Raw genomic sequence first — 25,957 nt, forward strand, 5'->3', positions numbered from 1 at the left:
CTGCACCTCTCTATTTTTCTGTCTTTGCTTCAATAAAGACATACCTTTGCACACGTCATATTTTCCATGCTTTTTGCAAAATCTACCCTATGAAATTTATTTGCATTGAATTTTCATAGCATGTTCCTATGTTACCCTACCTTTTAGAGCACATTATTTCCATACTGTCTATGAATTATAAATGTGGTTTATAATTTCCTCCTGAGCTCTGATTTGAAGTAACGTTATTAGAATTATAGCGTGTTTCACTTTCCACCCTTTTGATAGACGTATAGGATATCTAATTTCTACCCATTTTTATGAAGTACGTTCCAATAGTATAAATTTAGTACATGCAAATAGCTTGCCCATTTATAGATGTCTATTCTTGAATTTCAGTTAAGTCTACTTAAGTGAGTTCTCTGTTACTCTATTTTACAAAACTTCAATGATCACCCTTACATTGTTTCTTATAGTTATGTGATTTTCGTTATCCTGATTATTGACTGTCTTTTTATGGTAAACTTTATGATTTATAAAATTCTTAAAACTTCCCAGTTGTTCGTGGTCATTTGATGAAATATCAAAGTAATTCTAGGTTGGGTTTTGTACTTTGCTGCTTTTCCTTTTACAGCTAGCTCCCTGACCCATCGTGGTCATAGGTACCCGTAACGGTGGATGGTAAGTCGGGTACACTGGAAATAATCAAAAGGGACTCATGATTATTGGTAGTGGATTATAAGGTCATCTGATCAATGTATATGATAAATTAAAGTATATGGGCCCGAAACATTAGTGGTGAAATTATTGGTCGGGTGACCTGCGATCTCTATCAGTAATTTTCTGGTAGCATCGAGGATGGTTAGGGAATAGCTAAAGGTTAGGTAGGACTAGTTAAGATTAACTAAGTTGGATGCTGCTAATGAGAGTAGACAATTCGAGTGATTTGATCACTCACTTGAAGTGTTTGCTTTAAAAATTATGAAATGTTTTAAAATTGTTGTTCTTATTCTTATACTGTTATATGTATTTATCTATTCATTAGTAAAACGTCTTAAGTGTTGTCAGAAATCCCCGGGGAATTGAATAGCGAGTGGTGAATAGAATCCACTTGCTTTGAGGTCACTGGCTTTCAAGGAAAGTTAGTGCAGGTTAAGCAGAACTAGAAGCGCTAACTAGGGTTTCCTGAATGTATGATTGAATAAATGTTAGTAACGAGGTTCATTGGCAAAATTCCTAATTGTGGCATAACCTAGTGAGGGTCACTCCGGAAGAGTAGCAGGTTCATCGGAGCTTGGGTGAAAGCAAAGGGGCTCGCTGGTGAAACTTTAGGCTTAGATATATCCCAGAAAGGTGGATGAGTCTAGGGAAGTAGCAGGTTCTCTAATGCTAGTGTGAAGGGTAGGCAGAAGAGATCTACCCGTAGAGTGTGAAAAGTAAATGGAAGTAGTTTACTTGCAGTGAAACTAATTCTTTCCTATCTAGACACTTGAGCACAGTGGCGAATGTGTATTCGTTGTTAAATAACCAAACACTAGCACTTTAGAAAGAAAGAAAGTTTCCGTTACCTTGTAAAGGAGGGAGTCAGGCGCAAAGATGCTCTGACGTCACTCTGTGCCGCGCTGGGATTGGTAGTCACAGCGGGGTTGTAGCGGAGCTGGAATTGTAAAGGAGGGGTGAGTGCCAAAGCGTGAGAACGGTCTCGCGAAAGGCCGCGCACCCATTGGTCGAAATTATTTGAAATCGTGCATTTTATTGGTCGCACGAAAATAATAGACGCACTGGGATTGGAAGTGATTTTTGTAAACAAAGTCACTCGTAAAAATCGTATGTGGCATTCGTAAAGACCGCATACCAGACCTGATCCACGGCATATGGGATTTGAGAACGATCAGTGGAAAGGCGTTAAAAACGACATTATGTACGGAAATAAAAGAAAATTGTCTCTTGTAAACAAAGTAAAGAATTACTTCAAAAAGGACAAGCCGGTTAAAACTAGAGAAGGTGTTGTCATACCGCCACCCAACACTCCTGCCTCTTTCATGATGTTCGATAAAGGGTACAACACATGTGTATGGTTGGAGAACTGGGCGGAATACACGAAAGATGACGGAGTATTGGCTTTCCCGTTAGAGGGTACCTTTAACAGTAGGATTCTATTCAATCTGAGAACCCGAATGAATGACTTACATCCCAGACCAAGGTTAACACAGTATGAAGCACTAGAGGAATGGGAGATTGAGGCTTTTGAGAGAGATAAGCCCCGAATGGATAAAGGGTTAACTAAATTTTATCCAAAATTGAAGCAGGAAGCCCGAGCCAAAAAGATGAAACAGTGGAGACAGAATATGATTGTGGAAGGACTGTTTCCCATGATGCCAGCATGTGGTCCTCCTGGGGGGGAGAAGAAAACAGAAAAGTGCCTTGGGTACCTATTGGAGAGTCGGATGATGAATTATTAGATGACCTGTTTATGAGAAGTCCGCCTCCTTATAATGAAAGAAATAGACCTTCCAGTGAGGGGGATAATTCCCGAAGACTTCATCTTCAGGATGAGGCCCGATCAGCCAGTGCAGGAGGGGGTTGCCCCATACCTCCTTATACCGAGAGCTTAGGTCCTGTAGATACAAGAGATATCTATCCAAGAATATCAGCTGGTGGGGATGCCAGATACTCCCGTGAAAGCGATTTTTCCCCGAGACCTCCCTACGAGGGTGAGGCGAGACCATCAGGTTCAGGAATACCGTTTTTACAGCCTTTATATGAAAGAGAACCAAGGTCCCTAGGTACAGGAAGTTTGTTCCCAAGACCTAATTATGGTGAAGGACCTAGTGAGACTCATCCCACTGCCCCGAGTTATGCTCCCACTCTGACCCCGCAGGTGTTACATGACAAATCCTTAGAGAGATTATTGGAAGAAAAGGAGCGAGAAGTTCTAGCAAAGCAGAGAGCTGAGATAATTCAGAAAATCTCCCAGTTAAATACCAGTCCTGAAGCATTGACAATCCCAGTAACAATCGGACCCGTGGTTCCGTTGTATGGGGACCGACGCGAGAGTCCAAAACCTCCAGTCATTACCCCAGTCATAGTCCAGCCAAGACCAGAACCCTTAATTGTAGATGACCAGACAAGTGAGTGCGAGTCTGAGGTCTCGCTATTGGATCTGCCCAATAGAAGCACAGGGAAAAGGATGCAGAAAAGACATAATCCTTTTAACACGAGGGAGATTCAGATGGAATCGACTTCGGGTACTAAGAGTGTCACGTTGGTAACTCCTGAAGAAATCGAAAGATGGAGCCAAGAATTAGAAAAACAAACTCTTCAGTCGAAACCTCTAGATCTCTACAAACTGAGAGTAGAAATAGAAGAACTTATGGCAGGAAATGTAGGATTAGACCGATTAAATACCTACTCTGAAGAAGAGCTGTTGTTTATTTGCAAAAGTCTTACCCGAAATGCCCGAGTACTTCATGAAAAATTGACAGATACCGCTGCTAGCATGGGAATAGATATTTCAAAATCGAAACCCTTGCAGAAACCATACAGAGCAGAATTTTCAGACAAAGATTTGGAAAACCTGAATATATCAGGGAAAAAGGCACAGGTCAAGGAACTATTGACAGTGTTACAGAAATGGGGAGACGTAGAAAGATGGAAAGCAAGGTGGGCCCGAAGAAAGATGAGGTCAGGTCTAAGCAGGTAACCCCAGAATTCGTTTTAAAAGAAACCGACAAACCAGAACAGTTATGCCCTATGCGCGAAGTGCCAGGAGGAAAATATGTACATGTTCCATGGTCCAGACAGGATATCGTGCCCTTTACCAATGACTTCCCGAAATTACGAGAGAAGCCCGTCGATTGGTACCGGCAGGTAGAAAGATTTGTAAAGGTGCAAAAATGCTTGTGGAAGGACCTGGATGGGTTCTTTGACATAGTGGTCCCTGTAGATCTGTGGACGGAGTGTAAACTAGCCATAGCTTGGCCTAGTGAGGAATACCCGAGGGACTCCAAAACAGGTGAACCCTCTATTGAGGTGATGAGGAAATATGAACAAGTAATTCAACACTTGAAACAAAAAGTGCCCGCAAAGGAAACCGATTGGACCAAGATAGATAGAACCACGCAGGAAAGGGACGAGACTGTGCATTCCTTTTATGAAAGGCTGTTGCAGGTGTTCAAAACGTACAGTGGTATAGATAACATCGAAATGAAGGACATGACGCATTTCATTTACAGGTTTGTAAACGGTTTAAGACCCGAAATTTGTCAGTGGATAAAAGATAACAAAATCTGTTGGCAGTCCAAGAAAATGGATGAGGTTCTACGGTACGCAAAGTACTGTGAGGACGAAATGGCAGAAAAGAAGAAGGCCCTGAAGGAGAAAGTGATGTGGGCTCAAGTAAAACTTGCAGAACAGCAGGAAAAACAATTGAATAAGATAAATAAAACTACTCAGAACCAAGGCCCTGGGGGTGGGGGTGGAGGAAAGACCCGAGCAAAAATGAGCAGAGAGGAAGCCAAAAAGAAATTTCCCTGCCACCAGTGCGGGGAAATTGGACATTGGAGAGACGAGTGTCCATATTTACAGTCCGATAATACCCAAACCCCTGATTTAACTCCACAGACGCAGAATGAAAAGCCAAGAAAGACCCAGCAGCAGGTAAAAACGATTCTAATACCCCGAGCGCCAAAGCCAACTTTTAAGGGAAAATCACCGCAGGGAGATGATATAGAGATCTGGGGGGGCACTGAGAACAGAAATGCAGCAACTTCGCAATATTTATTGAATGACACTTTTTTCTGTGACGACGAGTACTGGCGGGGCCTGAGAGGGGAGGACAAGGAGTGTGTACTTGGCGCCTCCTTGCCGGTAGACCAGTCAGGGCCATACATTGAAGGAAAGGTTGATGGAAATGATGTCACCTTTCTATTGGACACTGGTGCTACCCGTTCTACTGTGAGAACAGCAGACGTTCCAAACCTACCCCTCTCGGGAGAAGCAATCCAAGTAGTGGGTGTATCTAATCAATTGATTAGTACCCCCGTTACCGAGCCCATGGAGATATCAATAGGGAACTTCAAAGAAATGCACAGATTTGTCGTCTGTGATACCAGTCCAGTGAACTTACTGGGACGTGATGTGCTGTGCAAGATGAACTGCACTATCTTTTGCACACCAAAGGGCGTTGAGATTCAAACCCCAGACGAAGATGGTATTTACAAGCTAATGTTAGTCAGACCGGACTCAGAAATTAAGCGAATGACTATACATGACTTACCTGAAGAACTCCAACAGACAGTAAAGCCAGAAGTATGGGACTTTACAGGAAAGGATGTAGGATTAATGGCCAATGTAGACCCAATACAAATAGCCATAAAAGAAAATGCAGCCTACCCCAATACTAAGCCTTACAGAATGAGTGCCGAAGTGAGAGCAGGAGTTGCCATTGAAATACAGAAATTGCTAGAAGCAAACATCATACAAGAAGTGATGAGTAGCCCGTGTAATTCCCCAATAATTGGAATCAAGAAACCTAGTGGCAAGTACAGAGTAGTGCAGGACCTGAGAAAGGTAAACAAAATTGTGGTTCCTTGCTGTCCTATTGTCCCAAACCCAGCTGTGATTCTGTATCAGATTCCCTGGGATGCTGAATGGTTTACTGTGATTGACCTATGTCATGCATTCTTTTCGATCCCATTGCATCCAGATAGCAAATTTCTTTTCTCATTTGCTTTCAACAGTCACATGTACGTTTGGAACAGAGTCCCCCAAGGGTACACCGAAAGCCCCTCTATCTTTAATCAGATCTTGAAAAAATGCCTTGAATCTTTAGTCTTACCTAGAAAATCTGTTTTGGTGCAATACATTGACGACCTATTGGTGGCATCCAAAAGTCATAGGGATTGCGCGATTGACACCATTGCCCTACTGAATCACCTAAGTGAAAAGGGACATAAAGTGGCCCCTGAAAAATTGCAGTTCTGTTCAAAATCAGTGAAATATCTGGGGCACCAGATAGAAAAAGGAATCAGAAAAGTCACCTCAGAGAGAGTCAGAATAATTCAAAAAATGCAGTTACCCCGTACTCAGAAAGAAATCAGAATGTTCCTTGGAGTTGTAGGTTACTGCAGGCAATGGATTGTGGGATTCGCAGTCCATGCCAAGCCTTTAATAAAAATGACAAAGAAAGGAGCACCGGACCATGTGGAATTGGATGATGAAAGCTTAATAGCATTTACTAAATTACGGGATTGTCTGTGTACAGCCCCTGCTTTGGGAATGCCAGATTATTCCAAGGAGTTTGGTTTATTCTGTGACACACGAGACAATTGTGCATTGTCGGTCCTAACTCAGGAACATGGCTTGACTAGACGCCCCGTGGCATATTTCTCTGCCACGTTGGATCCAGTGGCTGCTGGATTACCTGGATGTTTGAAAGCAGTGGCTGCAACATGCACAAGTTTAGAACAAAGTGAATCTATTGTCATGGGACATCCTGTAACTGTGTATGTTCCACACGCAGTTGTGATTTTACTAACCAGAACCAAGACTCAATATCTCACCCCTAGTCGGCTGACTAAATACGAGAGGATTCTCGTGGGTGCTGCAAATGTGGCCATCACTCGGTGTAATATACTGAACCCCGCCACTCTACTCCCTGACTCAATGGTTTTAGAAGACCAGGGAGAGAACGAGCATGACTGCATTGACCTGACAGAATTCAGTACTAAACCCCGCCCAGACATTAAGGAAACACCCTTGCCTGTACATGATGAAGAATGGTTTGTGGATGGTTCATGCATGAGACACGAACTTGTAGGCCTAAGTGCTGCCTACGCTGTGGTTGCGTTAGACAAAGTTAAAGAAGCATCCTGTTTATTTGGAGTAAAGTCTGCACAAGTAGCCGAACTAATTGCCTTGATAAGAGCTTGCAAATTGGGAAAAGACAAAAGGATAACAGTATATACTGACAGCCAGTACTGTTATGGGGTTGTGCATGACTTTGGCCAATTATGGCTACAAAGAGAATTCCTGACTTCATCAGGTACTCCCATTCGAAATGGAAAAGTTATCCAAGACCTTCTAGAGGCAATCCAATTACCAAAAGAATTGGCAGTGGTCAAATGTGTTGCTCATAAAAAGGGCCTTGACCCCGTGTCATTGGGTAATGATTTTGCTGATCGGGTAGCAAAACAATGTGCTATGGATCGCATGTCAATGAATATCAGACTGGGTGGGACTGGAAACAGCTGCCAACTTATGGTGTTTGAAGAAGTGCCTACCTGGGATGAAGTGAGAGAATGGCAGCACGCTGTGCCCTGGGAAGAGAAAGAGAAGTGGAAGGGACTTGGTTGTCAACCAAGACGTGAGGATGGTGTCATTGTGGGCCCAGATGGTATGCCTGTGTTACCTAGGAACCTGCTTGCCCCTATGGCCAGACTGATACATGAAGGATCACACATTGGTAGGGATGCCATGGTACTGGTATTTCAGCAGACCTGGTATAACCGGAAGTTCAGGAAGGTAGCAGAATCCCTTTGCCAGAGGTGCATGACGTGTCAACAGTTCAACGCTGGCAAGAGAACAGTAGTTGAACTGGGGAAAATTGGAAAGTCAGGGGGTCCCTTTGTAAGAATACAAATTGACTTCATCACCATGCCACGCTGCGAGGGAAAAAGATATGTCCTTGTAGTGGTCTGCCTCTTTTCAAAATGGGTGGAAGCCTACCCTGTCCCACAGAGTGATGCCTTAACAGTAGCCAAATTATTACTACGAGAATTGATACCTAGGTTCGGGGTGCCAGTCACTATTGAATCAGATAGAGGCGGACATTTCCAGAATGAGGTGCTGGATCAACTCTGTAAAGCATTTGGAATCACACAAAAGTTACACTGTGCACATCGCCCAGAGGCTTCTGGAGTGGTAGAGCAGATAAATGGCACTATTAAATCGAGGTTGGCCAAAATGTGTGACTCAACTGGAATGAATTGGATTACTGCCTTGCCTCTTGTTCTGATGGGACTCCGAAGTATTCCAGATCGGAGAACAGGCCTGAGCCCCCATGAAATTTTGATGGGAAGAGTGATGAGACAAGCATGGGTACCAGGAAACAAACTGTTAAGCATTTCTGATGATTTGGTACTTGAGTACTGCAGGAAACTGGGTGACCAAGTGCGTTCTATCTCTCGCCAGATTGGGGAAGACGCCGTCGCCAACCCGACAACTCCAGTTCACAAATTGGTTCCAGGTGACTGGGTTAGAATAAAGAAGCACACTCGTTCGAGTTGCCTTGCACCGAGGTGGGGAGAAAAACGCCAAGTAATACTGGTGACCACGACAGCAGTGAAGTGTGCCGGCATTCCCAGGTGGATCCATGCCAGCCATACTCAAAAGGTAATTCCAGACAAGGAGCCTGGAGCTGAAGGTTGTCCAGCTGAGGGGTCTGCGGATGTCGGTCCTGAAGTAGCTGATGACGAACAACCAAGCACCAGTCCAGCTGAGGGTCCTGCAGACGTTGGTCCGGAAGTAGCTGATGACGAGCAACCGAGCACCAGCCAAGATGATTGGATACCTATAATCGATTTCATTGAAGACCCAATCAGAACTAGAGAGCGAATCTACGAAGATAGAGAGTGGAATAGAGAGGTCGAGATAGGCACAGGCGAAGACCCTCAGATCATTGAGATTCACATCAAATCCGAGGACGAAGAAGGAGGTCAGACAGGGACAGAACAAGTGATCGATACTCCTCCACTGACTCCTGAAATTGAAAAGGGACAGACTAGAAATAGTGTAATAGTTCGAGCAGAAGAAAATCAAGGGATCGAAGTGCTCGAACAGGATCAGGCAGAGCTAGAAGAACTTGTTCAGGACATAGAAACAGAGACGTCTGAAAGCCAAAACAATATTTCACCTGAACCAGGCCAGTTTAGTAACCAGGCAGAAGAAATAGATACAAGACCTGGGACTAGTAAGGCAGGAAGGGAAGAGACAGAGGAAGTGCCACAAACGAATGAAAACAAAAGAGCATTAGAAGAAAGTCAACTGACAGTGCCAACAAAAAGACTCAAGAAAAAGAAAAATATCGAACCAAGATACATTAAGAGACTAAGATTGAGAATAAAAACAGTAGAAGAGAAACTTGCTGACAGAAGAAAAAGCATACGAATAGCAGAGCAAGCTGGAGAAAGCTCCAAAAGAAGGAGTGATCGAATAAAAAGACTGAATGAGAAATACAAGGATCCTGAATGGACATATCTGATTCTGGAAAATTTAGAGGATCTTGATATTACTGACGAAAGTGACGGGGAACCGATTACTGATTACTCTGCAGAAGAAGAGGACGAACCACCGTGAAATTGCTCAGCATAAAGGTATCTGGGCAAGGACACAAAGAGGGGTTGAAAACTTCTTCTGAGCCAAAATGTCTGATTCAAGCGTGAGTGGTAGACCTAGCCGCAGTTGTTGCAAAACATGCTGCAAGGTATGTATATGTAGTATAGTTATAGTAATATTAGTTTGGATAGGACTAACAGTTTTCATTCCTTTTATGGTAAGCAAAAATACTAATATTGACCCTACTCAGACTACCGACCCTGAAGAACTGACAACACGAAGTGCAGAAAGACGTGAAAAAGCACTCAGACAGACAAAACGAGACTTAGAAGCATCAGATGAGGAAGGACTACATTACCACGGAGTTAGAAACCAGACACACTTAAATGTTTTCGCAAACTTGTTAGTGCATTATGTAGAAACTATGGAAATAGAAGATTGCTATGTCTGCATGAAGCTACCTACTTCTGTAGCTGAAGGCGTGACTTATCATCACCTACCTCTGACCTATGGAATTTCCTGTAGTATTTTAGCAAGCTTATTTTACAAAAGAGGACCGTTACAGTACTATTACTCTAATAATGACGTAATATTTTCCGAACTTCCTATACGTGGAAATCTGAATCCTGTACATACCAAAAGTGACGTTACACACTATATGGGAGAATACTTTCTGACTATAGGTACCATAGACTTAAATGAAGCACACAGAGACAACTTGACCTGTTCATTACATGAACAAGAAAAAATATTTTTGAACATGGCAGAAAAGAGAAGAGAGAGTTTCCAAAGAAAGGCAAATGACAAAAGACAGAAAACCCCAAAATGGGCTGAGGACATGGAAAGCACCTCAAATGGCGGGGCAGGCCTGCTTTGTTGCTGGATTTCGAAAAGAAAGGGAAACTCTGTCTTCATCGCGAGAAGACTAGTTATTATAATAACATTTTCATTGGTTCCAGTCAATGTGAACACAATTACAAGGTAATTGGAGGTTGGGGTTTCAAAAATGGGTCAGAACCTGTGTTTCCCGGAATTTATTATGTATGTGGAAACAAGGCTTATTTCAAATTGCCAGATCACTGGTATGGAAGCTGCTATTTTGGCATTGTTTTCCCGAAAATATACCACGTGAATGAAATTGCTGGAAGCAACGAAAACACTAATGGCTTAATGCGTAGTAAAAGAGAAAGCGTAGGTGAAATAATGGGTAGTATTTTTAGTGCACTGATACCTGGAGTGGGAGTGGTTCTGAACACTCACAGAATTTGCAAATTATCCACAATAGTGGATGTGTTGTCTACGGACACGGCTCATGGATTTCTGCTGGTCAATACTAAAATGGTTGCGATCAGATCAATGGTTTTGCAGAACAGACTTGCTCTTGACACCTTATTAGCAAAAGAGGGCGGAGTCTGCCGGATGTTGAAGGCGCAACATTGTTGCACTTACATTCCGGACAAAAGTGTACAGCTCAAAAGGTATGTGAAAAACATTACTAATTTGGAAAAGGAACTCAAACCACTCGAGGTTGACAGTGCCTGGAGGAGACTGGTTGATGGTCTCTCCAATGTAGGTCATAGGTTTGCTAGCTTAGGTAAAAGCTTATTGTTTAAGGTACTGATGCCAATTGGAGTGATAGGTCTTATCCTATTTCTCATATTCGTCTGTTGCAAATGTCGCAAACACACAAAGAAATACCAAATGAATGCGAGAGGAGTGAAACGGAGTGCGGATGAGCTTGAATTGGAAGAAATGAATAATCAGATTTATAAAAAGGTGAAAAATTCTCACCCTACCAAAAATGAGAAAGAGAAACTGAATCGCCTGTTGGAAGAGATAGAAATGTACAAGGTGTGAAAGAAAGTTGGCATCTGGTTCCATTATTTTGTGATGATAGTAAATATCATCAAAGAGGGGATTGATAGAGCAAGATTTCGCATCGCGACTTGCTCGAGTCAAGAACCTCGAAAATTTGTTATAATCCCGTAATTCCAATTGTTCGTTTTACAAAATTTATGTATTTTGAATGTTCGTGTGTATCATAGTGATGCTTGCCTATGTGTTTCACTAATACGAATAACCCTTGTCTTTAAAAATGGATGCTGCTTGAATTCTGATTCTGCGCATGCGTTAGGCATAATCACGTGACATGACGCAGTCACATTTGGAGGGAAAGGGTGCGCAAGCGTAACACCCATAAAATGGCCGCGCTTTCTAATAACGAGGTGAAGCTTGCACCGTCGCTTTTGTGATTTTGTCTGTTGCACTAATAAATAATTGCATAGTATATTTTATAATGATAATTCAATAAGTACACACTCATGTTATGTAGTTTATTCATTTATTTCTATGTGTTAATTTGTTTTCGCTTACTTTTCATGTACCATGGTAAACGGGGGGTCCAACTGGGTCGAGAGCCATCTTGAGGGTCCTTTCTGCGCATGACCGCGCAGCCCAGGCAGCCGTAGCCTTGAGCGGTGGAACTTAGCCAGCTGGCAGTCACAGACAAGATGCTCCTGAGAACGCCACCTCTGACCCAGGAGGATAGAGAAATCATGTTCCTGACTTGATACAATGACATTATTTCTATTGTATTCTGCATATTCTCTCATGGGAACCCCAATCTTACTAGGCGGTACCTTAGAATGCAAAATAGGACTTGAATAAGTCTGTTCTGATTGGTGTGTTAACCCATCCTACCTTAGGACCAATCGAAATTGGGGATTCTGACACTTTGCAACATTGGGGGGTGGTACACTGACCCAAAAGAGTATATCTAGCCTAGGTTTAGCTAGAGAAATTGTCCGACTTGTCCGAATAGCTGACCTGTAACTGACCCAACGCACTCAATAGGTGACCGAGTATACAGAGCGCTGCGGAGCACTCTGTCCGAATTTGACCATAGACTAAGGTTTTACTAAACCTTAAGTGCTGGCGGAGCACTTTGCTGGGGAGTTCACTAACCCAATCGGGGTTCTGACTGATAGCTGCAGAGAGGGTGGAGCGCAGGCGTTGCTTCCGAACTGCGGGTGCTGGTCGTATCCTGGTGGTCCTGTCCTGATCCTAATCTGGGTTTCCTGTCCTGTCCTGAGGTGTCCATTCTGCACCTGCTGTCCCATTGATGACTGCTATTCCTTGGGGTATTTCCTGTCCTTAACTGACCCGTGGCCAGGGTTGGTTTTCACACCAGTCTAGGTAAATATCTTGCCGAAAACTCTAAACTGCACCTCTCTATTTTTCTGTCTTTGCTTCAATAAAGACATACCTTTGCACACGTCATATTTTCCATGCTTTTTGCAAAATCTACCCTATGAAATCTATTTGCATTGAATTTTCATAGCATGTTCCTATGTTACCCTACCTTTTAGAGCACATTATTTCCATACTGTCTATGAATTATAAATGTGGTTTATAATTTCCTCCTGAGCTCTGATTTGAAGTAACGTTATTAGAATTATAGCGTGTTTCACTTTCCACCCTTTTGATAGACGTATAGGATATCTAATTTCTACCCATTTTTATGAAGTACGTTCCAATAGTATAAATTTAGTACATGCAAATAGCTTGCCCATTTATAGATGTCTATTCTTGAATTTCAGTTAAGTCTACTTAAGTGAGTTCTCTGTTACTCTATTTTACAAAACTTCAATGATCACCCTTACATTGTTTCTTATAGTTATGTGATTTTCGTTATCCTGATTATTGACTGTCTTTTTATGGTAAACTTTATGATTTATAAAATTCTTAAAACTTCCCAGTTGTTCGTGGTCATTTGATGAAATATCAAAGTAATTCTAGGTTGGGTTTTGTACTTTGCTGCTTTTCCTTTTACAGCTAGCTCCCTGACCCATCGTGGTCATAGGTACCCGTAACGGTGGATGGTAAGTCGGGTACACTGGAAATAATCAAAAGGGACTCATGATTATTGGTAGTGGATTATAAGGTCATCTGATCAATGTATATGATAAATTGAAGTATATGGGCCCGAAACATTAGTGGTGAAATTATTGGTCGGGTGACCTGCGATCTCTATCAATACCACTTCAAAATTAACATTGGTTCCTAAAGTAAAGAGTCTGGTGAAGGACTCCTAAACTACCTATTGGTGGAGAAGGGGTCACATGTGATGGGAGGGATGGTAAATTAGTCCCATCTTTCCATATATGTGGTCGTGTTGATCGATGGAGATCAGTGCAAGGCAGTGACAAAAAGGGAGGAGAGATAAGGAAAAAGCTCCATAAAAAGGAGAAAGATAAAAATGTTTTTGCAATGTAATGATGAGAATACAATGGTGAAAACATACACCTATGTGCACACCCAGTGTCAGACCGCAGCCTGTATTTATTAGTGTAAGTTACAGGATGGTGAGCTGCAATAAATATCATTGTAGCACATTCCACCAGGGGATGACATAATGTTGTCCTTTTTTCTGTGTGGATAATTTATAAATCCAACACTGTTCCTTCTCAAATAAAATTCTTTCTGGATTCTTGTCTCTTGTATGACATGTTCCAGAAGGACCCATTTAAGGTCTTTTACAGAGCGTACAGCAAAGATGTAATGTTCTGCTATTTTGGTGGTATTGTGTCCACACCTTATGTTACTCCTGTGTTTGCATATTCTTGTGCTTATTTTTTGAGTCATCATGCCTATATATCTGAGTTTGCATGGACAGATTATCAGGTATATGACCTGTTTAGTGTTGCAGTTTGTATGTCTTTGTCATTGCCAAGGAGTGTGTAAGCCCAGGTCAATTTCTTTCGTGGGTGCGGTCAGGTGACAGACACTACATTGAACACATGGGTAGTGAACTGTTACTCCTGGAAGGCCCAGTGTATTGCAAATCATATTCTCTGATTTGAATTTGGCTCTGGGGCTTGTGCGGACAAGTGTATCCTGCAAGTGTTTTGCTCTTTTGTTAGAAAACAGGGGATAGTCTCACTGTCTGGGTCCTGTGTTTAGAATGCGTGAATTATGTTTAATGATCTTTTTGATGCCGAATTTGTATGTGGTAACATACCAGAGGGTGTTCCATTATTTCCTTAGCTGATGTTTCTAGTAGTGCATCTTGATTTTAGTTTCTCGCACATTTTTTACTTTCAATATGATTTTTTCAGGGTATTCATGTGCCCTCAGTAACTGGTAGCGGTTCATTGTCAGTAAAGTGGGTACAGGTTTTAGTGAATATGACTTTGATCTAATAGGAGTAGTACATCAGTGACCCAATGTTGTCTGGGCTATTTCAAAGCAATTAAAAGTATTCAGCACGGTTCCCTTTTCAATTTTTTTAGAAGTCTTTGGAGTAACTGGTTTAAGGGAAAAAAGTAAGCAAAAATCCCTGACCATCTGATCTAAAATGCTTTCCTCCATGACCCTTGTTGCGGGGGCCAACTTGCATAGAACCAGCATTTTCGATTTCACTGAGTTGCAAAAAAAAAAAAAAGATACAAAAAAAAAAGATCTAGATTTGGCTTGCGCCAAAGATCAAAGATGTTGTCTATAATTTCTTGGTTGAGCTCCCATTCAATAAACCTGTTCTTGGTACTGCTCAATGCATCCGCTATAATGTTGTTTGTTCCTGGGGCATGCTCCACCTTGATTGTTACCCTGTGCTGCTGAGTCCACTTCCAAATTTCTTGGGCTTCTCGGGACAGAGCTTGAGATCTTGTACCCCTTGCTTGTTGGTGGCAGGCTCAGACCTAGTTTTTTTCTGAGGAGACTTTCTCCTTTTTATGTTTATGAGACGGTCACCTGTTGTACTGTGGTCTCCTGATGACCCATGATGGCTTTTTGGGTGATTCCTGATGTATTTAAAGGTTTTTTGGTGATTCCTGAGGTATTTGTTCTTGCGATCTATCCCTTTTATGAGGCCTCATTTGTGTCTTTGAGGAATCCTCACTGTCCTCCTCAGAAAGTGGGGCTTTTTTAGATTTTTGTTTTTGAAGCCATATAGGAAGCCTCCCTTCTCTATCCTTCAACGTTTTAGAAGAAATGGTATGGCAAATTTTACAGTCCTTTACCTTATATGAAGGCTGAAGACAGTATATCCATTCCTCGTGAGGATCTTCTGAGTGGAGTCTTTTCTTGCCACATGTTCCACAAGGTTTGAAAAGTCCTTATTTTTCTGATTCTGACAACTTGAACAGTGAGGTAGTTCAGTAGATGTCAGGGTGCAGTTGGATTTCTTGGAAAAACCCTTTACATATATGAAAAGTGTAAATAAACTGAGCCGAGTTCAGGGAGACACCCATCACATGACGTGCAGTAGAAAATCTGAAGGAGTGAAGCCTCTGAATGGAATGTTCGAGAGGGCCCAATTGGCTGGAGTTTGGTTCTTTTTAAATGATGTGGTTAAGTTACTGAAGTGAATTTGTTTTAGCCCTTGTAGGCTATGTGTTATTCTGTGCTGCTTTCAAATTATACTATGGTACTCCCACTTTGACATCTGGAAATGATTCAAACATTTGAATCTATGAAATATCCAATACTTGAGAGCTAGGTAGAAATCCTTGACGATTACATTCATGTTGAGTGGGAGCCTTTAAAAACTTACAATTATTGTCAATGATTTTGAGTTTCTCACACATTTCTATACAGAATTCTGTAAGTATAGTCTCCAACTTATTAAGACATTTTGAATAATGGCATGTTATGTGTAATTCCAGTTCAGACAGGTCCTTTGGAAGTACATCCCTCAGGGTGCTGGTTGGTTTCTTTCTGATACCTCTCGACTCCCCCCCTTTTTGGTACCACAAACCCTTTTTAATGGTGGTTAACAAGCTGTAGAGGGAATAGCCACAAATGAGTCGGCCCATGAATCCTATCTCTCACTGGGGTTTACATTCTGTGATGTGTGATCAATATTCTCTCCTAAGGTCTGGGCTAATCAACAGTACTCTCATGTGCTTCTGCCCCTTCCATGCTTACCACAGAGGGTACAGAGCTTAAAGATTCTGGCTCCCTTGCTAAGAAAGTTTCCTCTTACCATCAATCCTACACTCTACTAAGCTAATTTTGAGTTGAGGGCCCCCATAGCTCTTGTCAAGTGGATGGTTAATAACTTAATCACTAGCCCCTCTTAAGTGGGTTTAGCTTTCCTCTTAACCATCCAGGAGGGAGTATGTAAACCAAACCACAGTCTAATATAAATAGGGGTAGACCTCGATAGCCAAGCCAAGAGAATAGACCCAGCCTAGAAGTTGCAGGGCCCGGTTTTGGCTTGGGCACATGCCTGGGCACGTCCCGCACTGCTGTTGCTGAGGACGGTTTATGAGCGCCTTCTCAGGATGCAGGCATCAGGAGATGGTGAGGGAAGTTTGGGCGATGTAATCCTAGCCCCCGATGAGGCCACCAGGATGAACGTGTCCTGAATTGCGGGTGCTGGGGGCAGGCTATGAACTCCCACTCAGTGTTGCTGGCAAGAACCCCCTGCCTCCTGGGAGTGAGGGAAGTCTGGACATTGTAGTCTCGGCCCCTGATGAGGCCAACTGAGTGAGCGTGTCCCCATTCTTGCCACCCTCTTATGCATAGTCTTTAACAAAACACCAAGGGGATGCTTGAGAAACTGGTGTCCCCGATATTCTGACAGTAAAGAACGCTTGCAAATCTAAAATCAGAATACTATGAATAAAATCCAAAGTTTGATTTCAGAAGTCTATACAATTGTCTTTTACTTGCTGATACTTCAAATAATATTTTATTCGCCTAAAATATGGTCTGTTGATTGTTTTTCACCACAGGATGATAATTTTGTATCCACAGCGCTACCACCCAGCAACAGTTTCCTGCAGGCTAACTGTATCTTACTCTGCTACAGCCACCATGACCATTGATCTTCAAAACTTCAAAAGTCACGGTTGTTTTCTGCAATGTATATTTTGTTCCCTCTGACCTATCCCTGTCTGCTGTGCAAAGCCCTGCTTGTCTAAAGAAGCACCACCATCATGTCTCAATTCTTTTCTGATACCAACAGACCTGTCCTGTAGAACTCCACCATCCTCACAAAGACACTTTTGCTTGCTTGAAAGTATCATTCTCCTAACAGGCGGCTCATTCCACGGCCTCCCAGAATCTGCATTGTGTCCTCCTTAGTGATTCGAGTGGCAATTGACATTCACAGCTGTAACAATACTTGGGAATGGCTGCTTTCTTTACTTTACAATTCTAGCACCACTGACCCATGCTATGCCCACCTCAACATGCATTTGTCTTCTACAATAAATATGTTCACAATCACAACAGCAGCTTCTGTGAAACATGGCCAAACATCAACCTAAGCCAATCAAATGTCCAGTCCCGTACACCAAAGTCTCTGCTGACATCTGGCCCCCAACTATCATGGGTGTCTATGCATTGAATCTCCAGGAACACAAGTCCCTGAAGACATGACCTTAAGCGTGCTCGGCTGATAGAGAGGACAGTGCAATAGGGATGAGGAGACACGGCGGAAACCAGATAAGAGGGATTTGCGGTGAAACATGTTGTGGGCTTGTAGCTCTAATGCCTTAGCACTGTATGTTTACATGGGTAGGTTGGGTGGGAAGGGGGCTAAGCTGAACAAAGGGGCACATATATCTGTAAGGAGATGGAGATATGAGTATCTGTTCAGGAGGCCCCCCTATAAGAGAAATGGAAAAGGCAGTCTGGAAAAGCAAAGGCTAGAACCTTAAAATACAAAACCATAATTTATGTATCACTTCGGGTGTCAAGATTTGCCAGACTTGTTATGCTAAAACAATCTCCTTGTACGACAGTATACCCTGAAGATAGACTTTCTCTCCATTGTGTTAACAAAATACTTCAGGCCTTTTTGACATCAAGAAAAGTTTCTGCCCACCAATACTGTAGGTAGCACTGGACACTGATGATCAAAAATTACTATTCTAGGTACCCCTTTTTCAAGGATGTAAATCTTCACCCATCTAGGCGGCATGCTTTATCTTCAGGTTGCTCTTCATCCCAACACCATTTCTGATCATTCAGATGGGCTCTGTTATTCTGAGCTCTTGGTGGAGATCTTTTTAGTACTAATGTCTACATAGACAGTGAAATCCACATAAAACGGCGTACAAAAATTACCTGTTAGTCAACCTGCCAGGCAATTTACCCTGGTTGGGCCAAGGGATAAGGGGAACATATATTGTCCCCCAAGTATCCTGCAACCTTCTTTGGTTTTTAATTTTACCATAGGCAACCACAATAAATGTCACTGTGTCATATGAAATGAGGTCCAAGTAGGCTGAAACCAGTCTGGGGTTCCTTGTATTTATATCTGGAGGAAACCTCACCTGGTAGTTCAGTCTGGACTGTTCCTTTTACAGCAGGACCAAGACTGATTTGCATATGGTTCATCACTGCCTACAGTGGTAAATAGCAATGGAGTGGAATGTGGCCCCAGCTATTGTCAGTGGCTAAGGTTAATTCGAGCATTCCTTCCAACACATTGTCATTTGTCATCATTGACAGAGAGACTGTATACCATTAATTTGCCACTGCCGTAAATGTCATTGCTGTACTTCTATCAATTGAAAAGAAGACGAGGCTACTGGCAATTGCCAGCGATTGTGACATTGACAATCAGGGTTACTACAGCTAGTCATAGTGACAGCAGAAAATCACAGTTTCCTGCTACCTGGGCTGTGTAACACAAAGTGCCCCAGGTGTGCACAAGGTATGTGAGCCAGCTTTGTGCATCCCCTGATGCACTTTAGTATAACAGAAGGTTATCCGTAGACACTGTCTTTAAATAATAGCCTTTATGATAGCAGCCCAAGGTTCTAAATTCCAGTTACAAGTAGCTTTTATTTAGTACTCATCAAAATCTAAAATGTTGAATTCAAGTAAGAATTGCATAACAAACCTTCTTTTTATAATTGATGTATTGGGTTTTCTGATTTCAATTCATGTTTGTTGTAAATCATGGTGGGGTTTTGCAGTGTTTTCAAAACTTGCAAAATCAAGAATTGTCAGAGCTTACACAGATGTTGCAGTCACACTAGTCCATGCAGCTTCTATGACCCCAACACAAAGTCATTCTTGGACAGTATATTCAGGCATTAAGAAATTGGACAGTACAACATGACTACTGTTGCTCATTTGTGTTACCTATTTGTATAATATATGTATAGCACTTTTTTCACTTATCACCACAAAGTCACTTTTCCTGCACTTCAATCACTCTATTGCCCTGCACTGTATTGTTTTATGGACAGTCATGTTCATTAATTTGTGTGCATAGTATTCATATTATACAAAGTGTAATTTCTGACTAAAATATAATTGTCCTTGTGGTGTGTTCCAAGTATTACTGTTTGATTCTCTAAAAGGTGACGTTGAACCCTTTTCTTCAATTTAAAATCGTAAATGTCCTTAACAAAAACTTGAATGTTGTGGATGCATTGATTTCATTGAACAAAGAAATTGACACTTTCCCGACAGAACCACTTCTTTACATATTATATTACACTTCTTTGTGGCATAAAAAATCATGAGGGCAGTGCTTTTCCAGTACTGGTAGACATTTCATCATAGCCCACTCGTTGATACTCTATTTGCGTGTGTGTTTGTGCCACAGTGATTCCACTTGCCTATCCCAACCCACCCGAATTTGTTGTTACCTGCTTTTCTCTGTTGTTCTGGAAGAGTGGTTGTTGATGTGTTTTTTTCGTGGCCGACTGAGGAAACGCATGAGTAGATCCAGGTTATGGTCTGCCTCAAAGTAAAGTAACAGTATGAAACAATGGGGTAGAACAGTATAGTGCAGAACCTGGGGATTAAATACAGTGGTTCTGCCACTCTTAGACTTAACTTAAAGAACCTTTGTCCAATTCTATCTCTCTATAAAGATGAGAACAATCAATAAATGACAAATGAATCATAACTTATATCCAAACCAAAATTGCAAAACTCATGTATTCTATTTCATGATATGTTTCTTTATATTAAATGTTTTAGAAAGCTTAGTGCAAACAATTTAAATACATATATATACACACACACAGAACGATTCTTCTACAATGGTATTTAAGATTTGTGACATAAAGTGAACAAAAACAATATATATATTTACATATCACAACACATTATACGCAAAGTACATGAACATATACTACAAAGAAAAATTATATATACACAGTGTGAAATTTTTTAAAACAAAAGTATCAGCCGTGTCGGTAATTAATCTTATTATTTCTCTGTTGGTCTGGGTGATCATTAACATTTAGCATTAACATTTAGCATTAAAGTAAAATAAGGCAACACTGCCCACTGCTTTTCCACAGTCACACTGAAGTGTGGGATTTTCTTTTGTGGTGGGGGTCTTCCCCTAACCTAATGGACCCCTACTTCCTATTGTCGTTATGACATGTGATCCCTGTGCCTCCGCACCTTTTCGCAACCCATTGTGGTATTTCATTTCATTCCCTGCCTTGACTGTTTATGCTGTAAGGCAGGCAGTGAAATGTCATTTGGCAGCAAGAGCAAGGCAGGAAGGCAGCATACCCTTTTCAAGTGCTTGCAGGCGATTTTGATTTTGTTATTGTTTGCTTTCTGCCAATATTGCATTAATTTATATATTAATTATAAGCGTTTTTAAATATAAATGTTAAATGAAAAAAAAAGCTTAACACCTTCGCTGCGGCGGCTATTCCGCCGCAGCGCTAAGCGGACGGGGGGGGGGGCGGCGCTCACATGCTGGTGACGGAACCGCTCCGTCACCAGCCTCGGGTGAGCTGTGCTGATGAAGGAGCGGTTCCGTCATGGCCCCGCCCGGTCAATAGAATGCGCCGCGCAGGCACGAAATCAGCGCCGCGCGGGCCATGACGGAACCGCTCCGTCATCAGCACAGCGCCACCGAGGCTGATGACGGAGCGGTTCCGTCATCAGCGTCGAAGAGGTTAAAGCCTAGTTATAGTGAGGAAAAAGTATTTTCCCTATATCAACCAATATTAAATGACAGAAGTTTAAAAAATTCCAAAGTTATAGTTATAACTTTCATTTACAATTCATCCACCACCTTCAAATTATTATAAGTAGCTAGCCTCGTTTCACACTTTTTTCAGCTCCATAACAAGACAACGCTTACTCTAACTCACCACTCTACCATGCACACTTTTGTGACAAATAATGTCATTTGAGAAGTTATAAGTGTTGTTATAAATGTCCTGATTTCACATGCTATAAGTGAGCCAGTATGCAAGGGTATAAACAGTGCATGGAAAATACTTGGGGGCATATTTTCAAGGGCCATTTCGCCGCTTTTTTGGCTTTAAAAGCCAGAAAAGCGGCGAAAATAACATTGCTCTATTAACTAGGCACCGCTAACATGCAGTAGCGCATGTTAGCAGCCGTTTAGGTATTGCCTTGCTTCGCATCGCTAATGAGATGCAAAGTAGGTGTACCTACACGAAACAACATAAAACTGCTTCCTAACCGCACATCGCGGTATTAACAAGCAGGCCAAGGCAAAGCGTAGCAATGAAAAAGCTGCGCTAATCGCGGACATCGCCGGATACTAGCGTCTGCAAAATTGTCGACTAAGCTATGTGCATAGTGGGAGGTGGATTGTAAGGTTGCATCCACTTCTCCCTATCATCAACATTTTCAACAGCGCAGTCCAGATGTCGCTGGTTTTCAGGCATGTTTGATGGAAATCGCCTTATATTGCCAGATTCACATTCACCTGTTGGCAAATCATTGCAAATACGACGCTAAGCAGGCGATGTGATCCAGCGATATTGAGAAACGCGCTAGGCACATTTGGTGATATTTTTCACCTGTTGTTGATGATACGCCCCTCGAGTTTTAGTTTTAGTTGGCCTAGGACTCTGAGCACTTGAGTGTCGTCGGCGTAGGATACTATGCTGAGCCCATGCAGTCTGATGATGGCGGCGAGGGGGGCCATGTAGACGTTGAAGAGCGTGGGGCTGAGCGAGTATCCTTGAGGTACTTCGCAGCTGATCTCTGTGGGCTCGGAGAGGAAGGGTGGGAGTCTGATCCTTTGGGTTCTACCAGAGAGAAAGGAGCGGAATCAGTCGAGGGCGGTTCCTCGTATCCCAGCGTCATGGAGTCTGGCTGCCAGAGTGCTGCGTGAGAGAATGTCGAAGGCTGCGGAGAGGTCTAGTAGGATGAAGGCCGCAGTATGGCCCTGGTCGAGTAGCATGCGGATGTCCTCGTGACGGCGAGGAGGGCTGTCTCGGTACTTTGGTTGCTGCGAAATCCGGACTGGGAGGGGTCTAGGATGGCATTCTCTTCAATGAAGGTGGTCAGCTGGGCGTTTACGAATTTCTATGTGACTTTGGCTGCAAAGGAAAGAAGAGAGATGGGCCGGTAGTTTTTAAGGTCCGTCAGGTCAGCCGAGGGCTTCTTGAGGAGGGGTTCCATTTGGTGTATACACAACTGGTATATTTAGTTTACTTGTAAGTCCCTTGTAAAGTAGTATACCATATACCCAGGGCGTGTAACCTAAATGCTACTAGTGGGCCTGCAGAGCTGATTGTGCCATCCATGCAAGTAGTCTTTCAAACCTGTCTCAGGCCTGCTATTGTAAGGCCTGTGTGGGCAGTTTACTGCCCCTTCGGCTTGGCATTTAAAACCACTTGCAAAGCCTTAAACTCGTCTTTTATTACACATACGTCACCCCTAAAGTAGGCCCTAGGTAGCCCTAATGGCAGTGTGCTGTGTAAGTAAAAGGTAAGACATATACTTTTAAGTTTCTCATGTCCTGGTAGTGACAAACAGCTACATTTGTTTTTTACTACTGCGAGGCCTACTCATCTCATAGGCTAGCATTGCGAATTCCTTAATACACTTTTAAGCTGTAATTCTGGATTATAAAGTAGTAGCTGCTTCATGTTTCATATCTTTGAAATGGTAATGGTAAATGCTCTTTACTGGTAAAGTTGGACATTTCTCTTCTCTTACTGCTCTGTGTGCCTTGCAGTCTGTCTCCAATACACATATGGGATGGGTGACAGCTACACTTTGTGTATTTCCTCTAGACAGCCACAAACACAGGCAGGGTGGGTATAACAAAGAACACATCTGCATTCTGATAGTTCTCCTTGGGCAGGAAGAGAGATAGGGAGCTGACACTTGCACCTGAATAGGCAGTGTCCGGTTTCCTACACAAAGGGCTGATTACCCCTTACTGATAGTCTTAAGCCAGGGCTAGGAAGAAAGGGGGACCTGTGCACTTCATATATCTGCTTTGAAGCCCCCCCCACTTCTAAGGCACACCAGGGTATAAGTCCTGGGCCTTTTAACCTACCAAGACAGTACACTACTTGACCTGTTACGAACTCTTCCATGAGTAAAGACTGCTGTGCTACAAGGATTGTCATTCTGCTTTACCGCTGCTCTGGGAGACTGCTGTTCTGCTTTGCAGTGCTGCCCTGATGCCTACTGATCTCTGCCCTGCTGAGGAAACGGACTCAACCATCTCACTTGAATCCAGAGTGACTTCAAGGCCTTGCTGGCTTTCCCCCTGTTCTGAAGTCTCAGGGCCATCAAATACTTCCTTCAACCCTACAACAGCACCTGGACTCTTCCATCTGTGAGTCTTGCCCTGCCAAGTGGTGCCAATACAGTCCTGGGCTGTTGAAAGTGAGCTCTTCCGCTGTGCAGAATCATCACAATTGATGCAGTGACGAAGTTAGAACAATCGGAACCGTAGCATTGCCCTTTGATGCTGACGCAGGAGCTGATAGACAACATCGCTTAGACGGACAGCGTGGCTTGATGATGACATACAGCGTGCCTTGCCGATGATGCATCACCTGCATCATAAAGGGGTTTGTCGGTGAAGCCATCATTGCCTGCGCAGATTGGAACTAATGCATTGAGTCTTTGACGTCAACGCTTCCTCCATCAAAGGTACTTTTTCAGCGTGACCTGCCCTCCATCATGGATTTTTGTCATTTTGGTCTTGTTTTACTCAAAATATAATCTATCATTCTAACCCTGTATAGAGTATTTTTATGGTGTTTTCATTGTGCTACTGTGTGAGTCTGTGAGTGTGTGTGTGTGCTGCACAAATAATTTACACACTGCTTCTGCGTGTACTTTTTTTGTAGGAGAGGAACAATGGAATGGGTTTCCATCATACTTCAAGTGAACCCATAGCATAACCATTTTATCATAGTCATAAAGACATGTTCTTGGAACATTTTGTTGTCATTCACTCCTTTGTCTGATGAGGGAACTTCCATAGCTGCGTTCAGCAGGGCACTTTTGCCATCTACACAATTAGTGCTTTAATGCCGCGTCAGCGGTAGTAAGCGATATGTGTGTATGTGTGTGAAAATTCACTTAAAAAAAACAGGGACGTTAAAGTTAGGCTCACATTTTACTCATACAAAACCAGAGAAATTCAGCCATTATAATTAGCTGGGCTAACTATAACTTGCGCCCTCGCAATGCACTGCTTATGACCTCACATATTACATCACTCATTACATGGTCAGTGACTGCAATGTCCAGGGGTGGACACCCCCGGGCCATTGCTGGAGCCGGCCCTGGGGGGTGGCTGTCCCCAGGAGTGGGGCCATGCAGCCCACCCTCCCATTTTGAAAATAGCCCCGGAGAGGTGGTGGTCCCGAGGGCAGCAGGGGGGATGTGCCCCCGCATTTATGTACAGTAGCCCTGGGGAGGTGGCAGTCCCCGGGGTGGCATGGGGGGGCCAGAGCCCTCCCACGCATCATATTTACATATAGCCCTGGGGAGGTGGCGGTCCGTGGGCCTGCCGGGGGCCGCATGGCCCCATGCATTTCAAACAATTAGCCCCGGGGAGGAGGCTGTTCCCGGGCTGCGGGGGTCCGTGCTGGCCCCTACATTTTAATTATTTGTTTGCCCCTGGACCTGGCCCACCTTGGGGCCTCAATTAAACAAAGCGCATTAAATCAGTAGGATTGGCGCATCCAACGCCACTCCCTCCGAAAATTAAAGACTCCTCTTAAGCATCTGTGCTCAGCTCATGTTCTCAGTTCAGGGCATAGACATTCCTCCAGGCTGCTTGAGGCTCCCTAGTTTGCCTCAGTGATACCGGATTACAGTGCAGCAAGTCATGCTTCAATGTGCCATGGGTTAGCAGCCACAGTAAGGGATGACGTCAATGGACAACAGGTATTATAGAACCTGCATTAGCCAAAGATACATTCTTTTACAATTAAATGAGCTAAAGCATTTAGTATCTTTGTTTTAATGTGCCATTTCATTTAGAAACCGGTAGGCATTCTTGATTTTAGGCATACTTCATACTTTTTTCTGAGCATAGGGAAACTTCCAATCAGTAATATTTCCTCTTGCCTAACTCTTTCATTTATCCTTATTTACCTGTTGCAAGATTGCGCCCTTCAGCACAGGAGTCAAAAACACAGATGAAATAAAAAGTGTTCCTGCTGAAGTCTTCCAAGATGGGGATCTCTGATATACTCTTTGTAACCCACCAGGTGAGCTACATACTCATGTCAGCGACTTGGATACTGCGCCGTGGCTTCTTTTTATTAGGCGTAGGCGTAATTCAGAAAAATTACGCAAAATACAAATCTGGTATTTAGAATTAAATTTAATGGGAAATGCATACTCGAGTCCATTTAGATGTGAGGGCACCTTTTGTGGTAGAAATTACTACAAACAGTACAAGTGC

The sequence above is a fragment of the Lissotriton helveticus genome, chromosome 12, assembly GCF_964261635.1.
Source record: "Lissotriton helveticus chromosome 12, aLisHel1.1, whole genome shotgun sequence".
NCBI lineage: Eukaryota > Metazoa > Chordata > Amphibia > Caudata > Salamandridae > Lissotriton > Lissotriton helveticus.